Here is an 11,250-nt window from a genome sequence, read left to right as displayed (position 1 = left end):
TATGTATTTTTTAGATAGGTCAAACCTTTCCTCATTTGTTTCTATCCTCCCTTGCTGGACTATGATGATTTCCTGCATGATCTTGTAGATCTTGTTCCTAGCTTCAAAACAAGCCCAAGATCATCAATTTCGGAGTCCGGAGCTAAAGTTATGCCCGTTTCAGTTTTGGTGTTTCTGCAGTTTTCTGAGGGGCGGATAATCCGGCCCGAATGGAAATTCCGACCAAATATCCGGCCGAGTCCAGGGGCGATATTCGGGGGGCGGATAATCCGGCCCGGGGGCGGATTTTCCGGCCTGGGAGGTCCCAAACGGTCATATTTCGTTGGGAGGGGGTATATAAGACCCCCTTCTTCCTTCTTGGGCTGGTTGGTTCACTCTCTCTCTCTCCCCTCCATTGTTGTCCTTCAAAGCTTGCCCTAGTTCTTGATTCCTCCCATGATTCTTGCATATTCTTGAGGGAAAAGAGAGAGGAGATCTAGATCTACATCTTCACCAATCAAATCCCTCTCTTTGTGAGGGGAACCCACTAGATCTTGATCTTGGAGGATTTTGTGTTCTCCTCTTTGTTCTTCCTCTCTTATTTCCCCAATAGATTTTGTAGCTTTGTTGGAATTTGAGAGAGAAGGATTTGAGCATCTTTGTGGTGTTCTTGCCATTGCATTTGGTGCATATGTTTGAGTTCTCCACGGTGATTCGTGGTGGTGAAAACAAGAAGGTTGTTACTCTTGGGTTCTTGGAACCCTAGACGGATTCTAGGCCTTTGTGGTGATTTGTTGGGAGCCTCCAATTAAGTTGTGGATGTGTGCCCCAATCTTTGTGTAAGGCCCGGTTTCCGCCTCGAAGGAAATCCCTTAGTGGAACCGTGACCTAGGCCTTTGTGGCGAGGGTCACCGGAGATTTAGGTGAGGCGCCTTCGTGGCGTTCGGTGTGTGGTGTGAGTACCGCATCTTGGGGTGAGGCCTTTGTGGCGTTGGTGTGCACCGAGCAACCACAACTCAAGGTGAGCCTCTTGTGGCGTTCGGGAGCACTAAGCCACCGCACCTCTCCAACGGAGATTAGCACTCGCAAGAGTGTGAACTTCGGGATAAATCTTCGTCTCCCGTGTGCCTCGGTTATCTCTATACCCGAGCTCTTTACTTATGTACTTTACCTTGTGATAGCCATCGTGCTTGAAGTTATATATATCTTGCTACCACATAAGTTGCTTGTATTGCTTAGCATAAGTTGTTGGTGCACATAGGTGAACCCTTGCTTAGAATAAGTTGTTGGTGCACATAGGTGAACCATAGTTTATAGACTTTGGGCTTGACAAAGTAAACGCTAGTTTTATTCCGCATTTGTTAAGACCATCTCGTAAAAGTTTTAAACCGCCTATTCACCCCCCCTCTAGGCGACATTCGTGTCCTTTCAATTGGTATCAGAGCAAGGTCTCTCATTCTTAGGCTTCACCGCCTTGAGAGTAAAGATGTCGGTTAGGGGATTAGTGCACAATAACTTATTTATATTTGATGGCACAAATTATGATCTATGGAAAATTTATGTGCTTAATATTTTGCGGGGTATTTCCCCAGACATGGAGCAATTTCTTGACATGGGTTTCTCTTCTCCTAAGGATCCTCAAAATTTATCTCTTGAGGAGGAGAAAAACTCTTGCCTCGATGCTCTTGCTTCTCATGTGTTTTCCATTGTTGTGAGCAATGTAGTTACTTATTCAATCATGCCTTTTGGGAGCTCTCATGAATTATGGACAAAGCTTCAAGATAAATATGATGTGTCCAATATTATTGAGGATGATTGTATTGCTTCCACTTCCGGCCGTGATGAATTCTCATCTTCATCCACTTCACCAATGTGTGGCAAGACACAAGGTAATGATATGGTGAGTGGTGATGGAAATTTCAATGTTGGTATTGAGCTTACTATTGATGATCCTTCATCTATATCTCATTGCAATGGTTCATCTTTGGACTTAAACACATCTAGCACTAGAAATGATTTACATGCTTGTGTTGATAGTCCTTGCATATCATGTGTAAGTTGCTTGAATAAATCTAATGATGATATGCTTGCTTTGTATTGTGGCCATGATAAATATGCTTCCATTTCCTCTAGTTGCTATGTGACTAACAATGTAGAGGAAACCAAATATTCTATTGGTCAAGACAAGGTCTTGAAAGGATCCTCAAGTAACTCCTGATCTTTATCTCACGGTCCGCATATATGCCTTATGGCCAAGGGTTCCACGGTACCTCCTACCATGGAATCTCATACTTCTCGTGGTGATAAGGATGAGGATGAATATGAAGATGAGGATTGGGTTGTCTCTCTACGCGATAAGGGTAAGAGTGTATTCAAGGTTCTTTGCAAAGATAAAATTGCTAGCTCTCACTTCTTTGAAATCTTGACTACCGCTATTGAGAACCAAAAACTTATTTGGATGCATGAGAACACCATTGATAAAATGGGTGCTCTTGAACGAGAGTATGCCAATGATGTAGCATCCCTAAAGAATGATCTTGAAGAAGAACAAGAGACCGTAGCCTCTCTTGAAGAGCAACTTGAAACCCTTGAAGTGTCTCAAAATGAAATAGTTTCTAAACTCACTAAGGAAAGAGACCATTCTAAATCTCAAGTAAAAATGCTTAACAAGGAAAATTCCAAAGTTGGTGTTGGTCATGATAAACTTGTTAATGATCTAGATGATCTAGACAAGGCCCACAAGGTCTTGGAGAGCGAACACTCTATCCTCACCAAGTCCCATGAGCAACTTCAAGCTTCCTATTTAAAAGAGCATGCCAACTTGCCTTCTCCCATTGATATTAATAATGATGCTTGTGCTACTAACTCTACTTCTTGTGAAGCATCTATCTTGAAGGAGAATGTTGAGCTAAGGGCTCAACTTGAATTGCTAACTAGCAATTATGGGAAATTGGAAGAAAATCATGGAAACCTTTCTAGCTCCCATGAGGATCTTCTAGCTTCTCATGATAGGCTAAATTTAGCTCATAAGGCTATCATTTCAAAGGCAACACCTTGTGAGCCTCATGTGTATACTAGCACTACTACTCAAAATGCTATATTGCCATGTGCTAGTCCTAGTAATTCATCCACTCATAGTATTGCTAAATCTTGTGATGAATTATCTTCCTTGCCTTGTTGCTCTAACAATGAAGGTTCTACTTCCTCTATTACTTGTGTTGTTACTAACCATGTAGAGGAAATCAAAGAGCTCAAGGCCCAAGTCACTTCTTTGAAGAACGACTTGGTAAAGAGTCATGAAGGGAAATGCAAACTTGACAAGATGTTGAGTGTGCAACAATCCCCCAATGACAAGAGTGGACTTGGATTCAACTCCAACAACAAGAACAAGTCCAAGAACAATAAGATTAAGAAGGGCCAACTACAAGTCAAAGACCCGGCCAAGATTGTTTGCTTCAAGTGCAAAATTGAAGGGCATCATGTTAGATCTTGCCATTTGAAGAAGAAGCAAAAAGGGAAGCGGCCTCAAGCTCAAACTCATATTCAACCTCAAGTTGAAGAAATGCCACTTCCAAAGAAGAATCAAGCCAATGCTCCCATTGTGGAGAAATCTAGTGAGAAGAAGGAGAAGAAAAGAACTTGCTACATATGTCGTGAGAAGGGCCACATCTCCTCCTTTTGCACTATTGGTACCTCATCCAACTCTATCACCATTGATGATGTTTATTCTCTTCGTAAGGATGAGGGTGGCAATGTGTTTGCCAAATATGTTGGTGCTCAAAGTGGTGTCAAGAAAAGAACCATTTGGGTTGCCAAGCCTATTATGACTAACCTCTTAGGACCCAACTTAGTTGGGGACCAACAATCCAAAACTTGATCAATAGGTGATTGTTGGAGGGCATTGGAGACTTGGCTACATCATGAAGAATTAAAGGATCTTCATCATTTATATTATCTCAAGCCAAGTCTTTTAGTTATCTTGCTTCTATCATATATTCAATGTTCCTCCTTGCGGTAACATGTGGTCAACTCATTTATATTGAAAGTTACTCGCCCCTTTGCATGTGTTAGTTTTGTTCCTAACATGTGTTTGTATATGTTGTGCTTCCTACTTGCTTTTCTTGAGAAATCAAGTCTATGCATGTTGGGTTGCACACCATGTATTTGTGTTTGTGTTGGAGCCACTTTGCATCTTGTTGTATCTTATATGGCTCTTATGAGTGATTAATGGACTATCCCATTTTGGGGGAGTCATATTCCTTTCACTACAAGAAAAGTTGCCATGGCCGACGAAGTTGAAGTCGCGCTGTGGTTGCTGGTGCACCATGGCCGACGATTTTTGGTCTCTCCGTTGTGCATGTCAAAACATTTTTTTCTCGTTTTTGAGGCCACCTAGCCCGACGAAAACGGCCAAAACGTCGCGTATGGTGTCCCGGGACGTGGTGCATCTCGCATTCTCGGGTTCGCCGGCCGAGTCAACGCAAATCCGCACCGCCGAGGGATGTAGGGCCCAGATGGCAGCCTCTCTGGCATTGTTTTTTTTCTCGATCGCGCCATCTCGTTCAACGCTCTCCGATCGAGCCATTTACGATGCAGGATCATGGGTGCCGCATATCATCCTCTATGAACCAAAATTCTTTCTATTCTTGGATTTTTTTGACCCCCTGATTTATGGCTACTTCCTTTTTCTTTTGATCCCTTGCCGCCTTGGAAACGTTGAGACCGCTGCTGCTAATTGGGACCCGCATGTCATCCTCTATGAGCAATCAACTTTCTTTTCTTGGAGTTTTTTTGGCACCTCAAATTTGGTCACTTGCCTTTTTATTTCGATCCCCTGCCGCCTCTCAAACGGTGATACCGCTGCTGCTAAATGGGACCCGCATGTCATCCACTATGCACTATAAAACTTTCTTTTCTTGGATTTTTTTGGCACCTCATATTTCGTCACTTACCTTTTTCTTTCGATCCCCTGCCGCCTCTCAAACGGTGAGACCGCTGCTGCTAAATGGGACCCGCATGTCATCCTCTATGTACTATAAAACTTTCTTTTCTAGGATTTTTTTTGGAACCTCATATTTGGTCACTTGCCTTTTTCTTTCGATCCCGTGCAGCCTCTCAAACGGTGATACCGCTGCTACTAAATGGGACCCGCATGTCATCCTCTATGTACAATCAAGTTTCTTTTCTTGAATTATTTTTGGCTCCTGATATTTGGTCACTTGCCTTTTTCTTTCGATCTCATGCCACGTTTGAAACGTTGAGGAACCTGCAGGCTCATGGGACCCGCATGTCATCCTCTATGTACTATAAAACGTTCTTTTCTTGGAATTTTTTGGCACCTCATATTTGGTCACTTTCCTTTTTCTTTCGATCCCCTGTCGCTTCTCAAACGGTGATACCGCTGCTGCTAAATGGGACCCGCATGTCATCCTCTATGTACAATCAAGTTTCTTTTCTTGAATTATTTTTGGCTCCTGATATTTGGTCACTTGCCTTTTTTTTCGATTTCATGCCACGTTTGAAACGTTGAGGACCCTGCTGGCTCATGGGACCCGCATGTCATCCTCTATGTGCTATAAAAGTTTATTTTCTTGGGTTTTTTTCACCCTCTGATTTTTGTCTATTTCCTTTTTCTTTTGATCCCATGTCGCCTTGGAAACGTTGAGTAAGCTGCTGACTCATGGGACCCGCATGTCATCCTCTATGTACAATCAATTTTCTTTTTCTTTTGATCTCAAGCCGCATTTGAAACGTTGAGACCGCTGCTGCTAATTGGGACCCGCATGTCATCCTCTATGTACAATAAAGTTTTTTTCTTGGATTATCTTTGGCTCCTGATATTTTGTCACTTGCCTTTTTCTTTCGATCTCATGCCGCCTTTGAAATGTTGAGTAAGCTGCTGGCTCTGTTATCACCAGAATTTGACCGGATCAGAGGTGGGCCGCGATTAAAGATGGGCTTGAAGGATATACATGGAAGGAATACATGAATCGGCCTCATATGCAAAGTTTGGGCTAGTTTGCCCGTGTATCTGTAATATAGTAGGATACGTGTCGATTAGATAGAGTTTGGCTCGTGCCCGGTTGGGATTATTCCCACGTTAGAAAGTCTACGGACTATAAATATGTATCTAGGGTTTATGAAATAAACAACAATCACGTTCACCACAAACCAATCTAGGCGCATCGCCAACTCCCTTGTCTCGAGAGTTTTCTTCCGGGTAAGCATCATGCTGCCTAGATCGCATCTTGCGATCTAGGCAGTACACGTTTATTCATTGTTCATGCGTTGCTCGTGCTGAAGCCTTGTTGATGGCGAGCAACGTAGTTATCATAGATGTGTTAGGGTTAGCATTGTTCATCGTATCATATGCTGTCGTCGTGCAACCCTTAGACATCTAGCCGCCCTTACACCTATCTTAGGTGTAAGGGCGACACCCCGCTTGATCATTATTTAGTAGATCCGATCCGTTATGATTGCTCCTTGTTCCTCAAGGATTAGTTTAATATCTGCATAGTTAGGCCTTACAAACGGGTTGAAGGATCCAATGGCTCGTAGGGTGTAGTTTGCTAGCCCTAGACAGGATGTTCCGGGGATCAACTTCATGTTGGTTTTACGATCACCGTGCGTGGTCGCCAGGCTCAATCACGAGTAGGATGTTCCGATTATGTGGTGAAAACCCTAAATCGTAGTAGGTCGTTTTAGCTTTATTTTGATCAAGCAGGACCACCATATATTCGTACACCTCGTACGGATCATGGGTGGATCGGCTCCTTGAGCCGATTCACAGGACAACCTGAGAGCCGATCGAGGCTCGTATTTAATGTTTACGTGTATGCCATGCAGGAAACTAAGCGAGGCAAATCCAACACCTTCCTCGACCTGTATAGGTCGGTGGCACGCCCTTGCACCAAAGCATCGGACGTGCGTGCCGAGTCTTTGCGGGCCGTCACTCGGAGGGACCAGTGGCCAGCCCGCAGTCCTGGGAGCCTCCCGGCTCTACCGTGTTGCCCGTCGCTGCTCGCCGGTGGGTTTCTGACCGCAACACATTCTGGCACGCCCGGTGGGACCGTCTTCGACATCAACCGCATCGCCATCTACATCTGAGATGGCGGAAGGCACTCCAATCACATACGAGGATCTGACCGAGGAACTCAAGAAGAAGTATGACGAGGTCAAAGAAATCCTCGAAGGCGACCTCATCGGCTCTTTTCACAGAACCCGCTCACACGGCATCAGGTGGAAAGGGTTCTCACCCGAAGGCGCGCTCGATGGAGTGGACCCGTCCGCCCCGTCGAAGAACGCACCAGTGTCTCGCGTCAGAGATTAACTTCATGGTAGCTCATTCGATGCACCGCCATTCTGAGAGCCTAGTGAACACTTTGGAGCGTGTCGCTCTTCGGGTGATCCAGGAAATCATGAGGCATCAATACTCTCCGTCAGGACCAGCTCTAGGGACTCACCAAGGAGAGATGCCACTCCAGTCCCGACCACCGCTGCCATTCGCGTTGGCAGCGCCGTAAGTGCCGAGTTCACCGGCATACGTCGTCTACAAGATCGGTGGTGACCCTAGTGACTACCGGCTCTTGCATGAGGCGCCTAAGGAAATCCCTCACGGATACACGTGCACATACGTGCCGACCGCAAGAATCGGGCACTCACAAACCAGACTGCAACAGCAGGGACTTCGGAACAACAGGAGGAACTTCGGGGACAGATCTTGAGAAGCAGACGTGGCTAGCTAAGTACGCCACCCCGATAAACCTCCGCAGCCCAACTCCCGCAGCTTGGCTCGAGCTTGAGAAGCAAGCGTGGCTGGCTAAGTATGCCACTCCGGCGAATATTCGAGTTCAACTCCCGCAGCCAAGCACCGCGGATCGATCGGCACCATCTTGAGAGACCAGCTCGGCATGGTGCCGAAAAGGAGGGCAATCGGCTATTCCAAGCCGTACCCCAACGAGTACGAATTGATCCCACTTCCACCCAAATATCGGCTCCCCGAATTCTCCAAATTTAGTGGATCGGATGGTTCCAGCTCAATCGAGCATGTGAGCCGATATGGCACAAGCTGGGCACGATCTCAGCATCGATGAGCCGCGTGTGAGGTTTTTCGCACAGTCCCTCACAGGATCGGCTTTCGGGTGGTACACATCGCTGCCACCAGACTCAATCCGGACTTGGAAGCAGTTGGAGAAGCAGTTCCACATGCAGTATCACTCAGAGGCTTCCAAGACTGGCATTGCCGATCTAGCACAAGTGCGACAGAAGCGCGGAGAAACAAGTGTCGAATACATCCAGCCGCTTCGTAACCGTTAGGAACCGATGCTATTCGGCTCGTGTGACTGAAAAAGAAGCAGTCGAGTTGGCGGTGGTGGGTCTCGCATCACCGATCAAGGACGTGGCCTCCCAAACAGAGTACCCTTCACTGGCGCACATGGTGCAGAAGCTGTCATCATATGAGCAGCGCCACCCAGATGTTTACCAGGATAAATTCAAACGTGCGGTGGTCCTGGTTGAGGCAGATGAAGATGAAGGCTCTGCGGGAGATCAAGAGGTAGCAGTGGCTGAATGGACTCGGGGCAAGCCCCGTGTCCTGCAAGTGGGTTAAGCCACAAGGTCCTCCAAGAGGGTTTGACTTCGACGTGACCAAAGCCGAGCAAATTTTTGACCTCTTACTTAAGGAGAAACAGCTAAAGGTACCCGAAGGCCACAAGATCCCCATGGCGCAGGAGCTGAACGGAAAGCCATACTGCAAGTGGCATAACACGTTCACCCATGCCACCAACGACTGCAGGGTGTGGTGGCAGCAGGTCCAAATGGCGATAGAACAAGGGCGGCTGATTTTCAGCCAGTACGCCATGAAAGTCGACACACACCCCTTCCCCGCCGTTAACATGGTGGAGTGCACTTACCCTGGAGGGTGCCAGCCAGGATTCTCGTTCAACATCAATATGGTAGGACCTGGGCACCACTCTGGTAAGGACGGAGACGAGGGCAGCTGCTCTCATAGCAAGGACATAGAGGAAGCCGTTCCACGCGATCGGCCCCGGCACGATGGCAAGCGCTACATCACAGAGGGAGAAGTGAGGAATGTGCGATATCAGCGACCCCTCTCTGATCACCTCCTCAACAAATATGTGAGTCAATACGACCAACGCCGACGATACAACAGCGAGGACGAAAGAAATCATCTGGCTAGGGACGCCAGGAGACATCGTCGGCACGATCGCGATGAGGAGAGATATGAGCGCCACGCCAAGGAAAAGTCGAGAGAGCAAGACGACGTGGATAGGCACCGGACCGTCCCTTCTTCGTACACCGCTGGGATTCAGAATGAGCCGATTGCCTACAATCAAGCAACTCGCCCGTAATGTAGACAAAAGAAGAAGGATGCAACTAACGTGTCCGTGTTCAAACGTCTAGGGCCTCTCCCGCCTCGAACAAACACGCTGAGTCCTCTCGGTAGAAGATCTCGAGGAGTTAGAAGACGATGATGAAGAAGAAGAAGATAAGTACCACCGGCCAAGGTGGTGCCCTGATGGACTCAGCCGTTCCCAAAAGCGTAGGGTTCAGCGACTACGTGGTTTGGAGGAAGCCGAAAGGTTATACCTGCGCACGTTAAGGAAGGCGCGGCCTGATCTGGCCGCGAAAATTCAGCGAACCCTGGACGAAGAAGGTTGGCCACAAAGGAAAGAGTGCTGCCCCAGACAAAAGAAAGCCGATGATGAGACATCGGCTGGCACAAACATGGTGTTCATCCTTCCGATGGAGTTTAGTGCTCCAGGATTAGACGAAGCACCTGTGGCGCAACTTGACTGCGGCCCACGGCCGGTTATCTTTGAGAAGCCACGAGAAAGAAGCTACGTACACCCGAAGGCCTTGTACTTGCGAGGCTATATCAATGGGCAGCCTCGTCAACAAGATGTTGGTGGACACCGGAGCGGCAAGTCAACATTATGCCATACTCCATGCTTCGTCGGTTGGGACGCTCTAGCTCGGATCTGATCAAGACCAACGTTACATTGAGCGATTTCAACGGCCAAGCATCTGACGCACAAGGTGTTCTGAACGTGGATCTGACCGTAGGAAGGAAAACCATCCCTACGACGTTCTTTATTGTCGATAGCAAGAGCACCTACGCTGTCCCGCTAGGGAGAGATTGGATCCACGCCAATCGTTGCATTCCATCCACGATGCACCAATGCTTGATACAAGGGATGGAGATGAAGTAGAGGTCGTCCCCGCAGATGATTCAGCCGAGATTTCAACGGCCGGCATGAACGTTTGGGAGACAACAGCCAAGAGCCACTCTGAGCATCAATTTGAACGATCGCGAGCGCATCGACGTCACGAAGGACGGGGTTAGGCTGGTCTTATCCACCGGCCCGACCGTTTAGCAAGAACAAATCTATGGATGAACGTGGCGAGGCCGATCCTTGTGATCGGCCCCAAAGATCTATGGACAAACATTGCAAAACCTTCATTGAGCGATTCAATCAACATGGAGGCCGATTCCAGCGAATCGGCCAAAATTATCTTCACCATACGTTCCGCCTATGTTCAACGTCGATCTAATGGGCAACGGTTTTACGTCGGCCGATGAGCTGGAAGAAGTCAACATTGGTCCTAACGGAGCCGACGTTCAAATACAGTGCCTTGGCTAACTACAGAGCCGATATCCGCAGTTACCTGGCAGAATCGGCTCGGGGGGCACCTAATCAGATGAACATGTGCGTGTTATCACCGGAATTTGACCAGGTCAGAGGTGGGCTGCGATCAAGATGGGCTTAAAGATTATATACGGAAGAAATACGTGAATCGGCCTTATATGCAAAGTTTGGGCTAGCATGCCCGTGTATCTGTAATATAGTAGGTCGTATCTTAGATTAGAAGATAGAGTTTTACCCGTGCACGGTAGGTGCACACCTGAATTAGAAAGTCCCCTGGACTATAAATATGTATCTAGGGTTTATGGAATAAACAACAACCAACGTTCAACACAATCAATCTCGGCGCATCGCCAACTCCTTCGTCTCGAGGGTTTCTCCCGGTAGCACCATGCTGCCTAGATCGCATCTTGCGATCTAGGCAAAGATAAGCTTATTCACGTTGTTCATGCGTTGCTCGTGCTGAAGCCTTTTTGATGGCGAGCAACGTAGTTATCTTAGATGTGTTAGGGTTAGCATTGTTCTTCGTATCATATGCTATCGTAGTGCAACCCTTATACATCTGGCCGCCCTTACATCTATCTTAGGTGTAGGGCGCGCCGCT

This window comes from Lolium rigidum, chromosome 7, assembly GCF_022539505.1.
Source record: "Lolium rigidum isolate FL_2022 chromosome 7, APGP_CSIRO_Lrig_0.1, whole genome shotgun sequence".
NCBI classification, from domain to species: domain Eukaryota; kingdom Viridiplantae; phylum Streptophyta; class Magnoliopsida; order Poales; family Poaceae; genus Lolium; species Lolium rigidum.
This window is presented reverse-complemented; position numbering follows the sequence as displayed.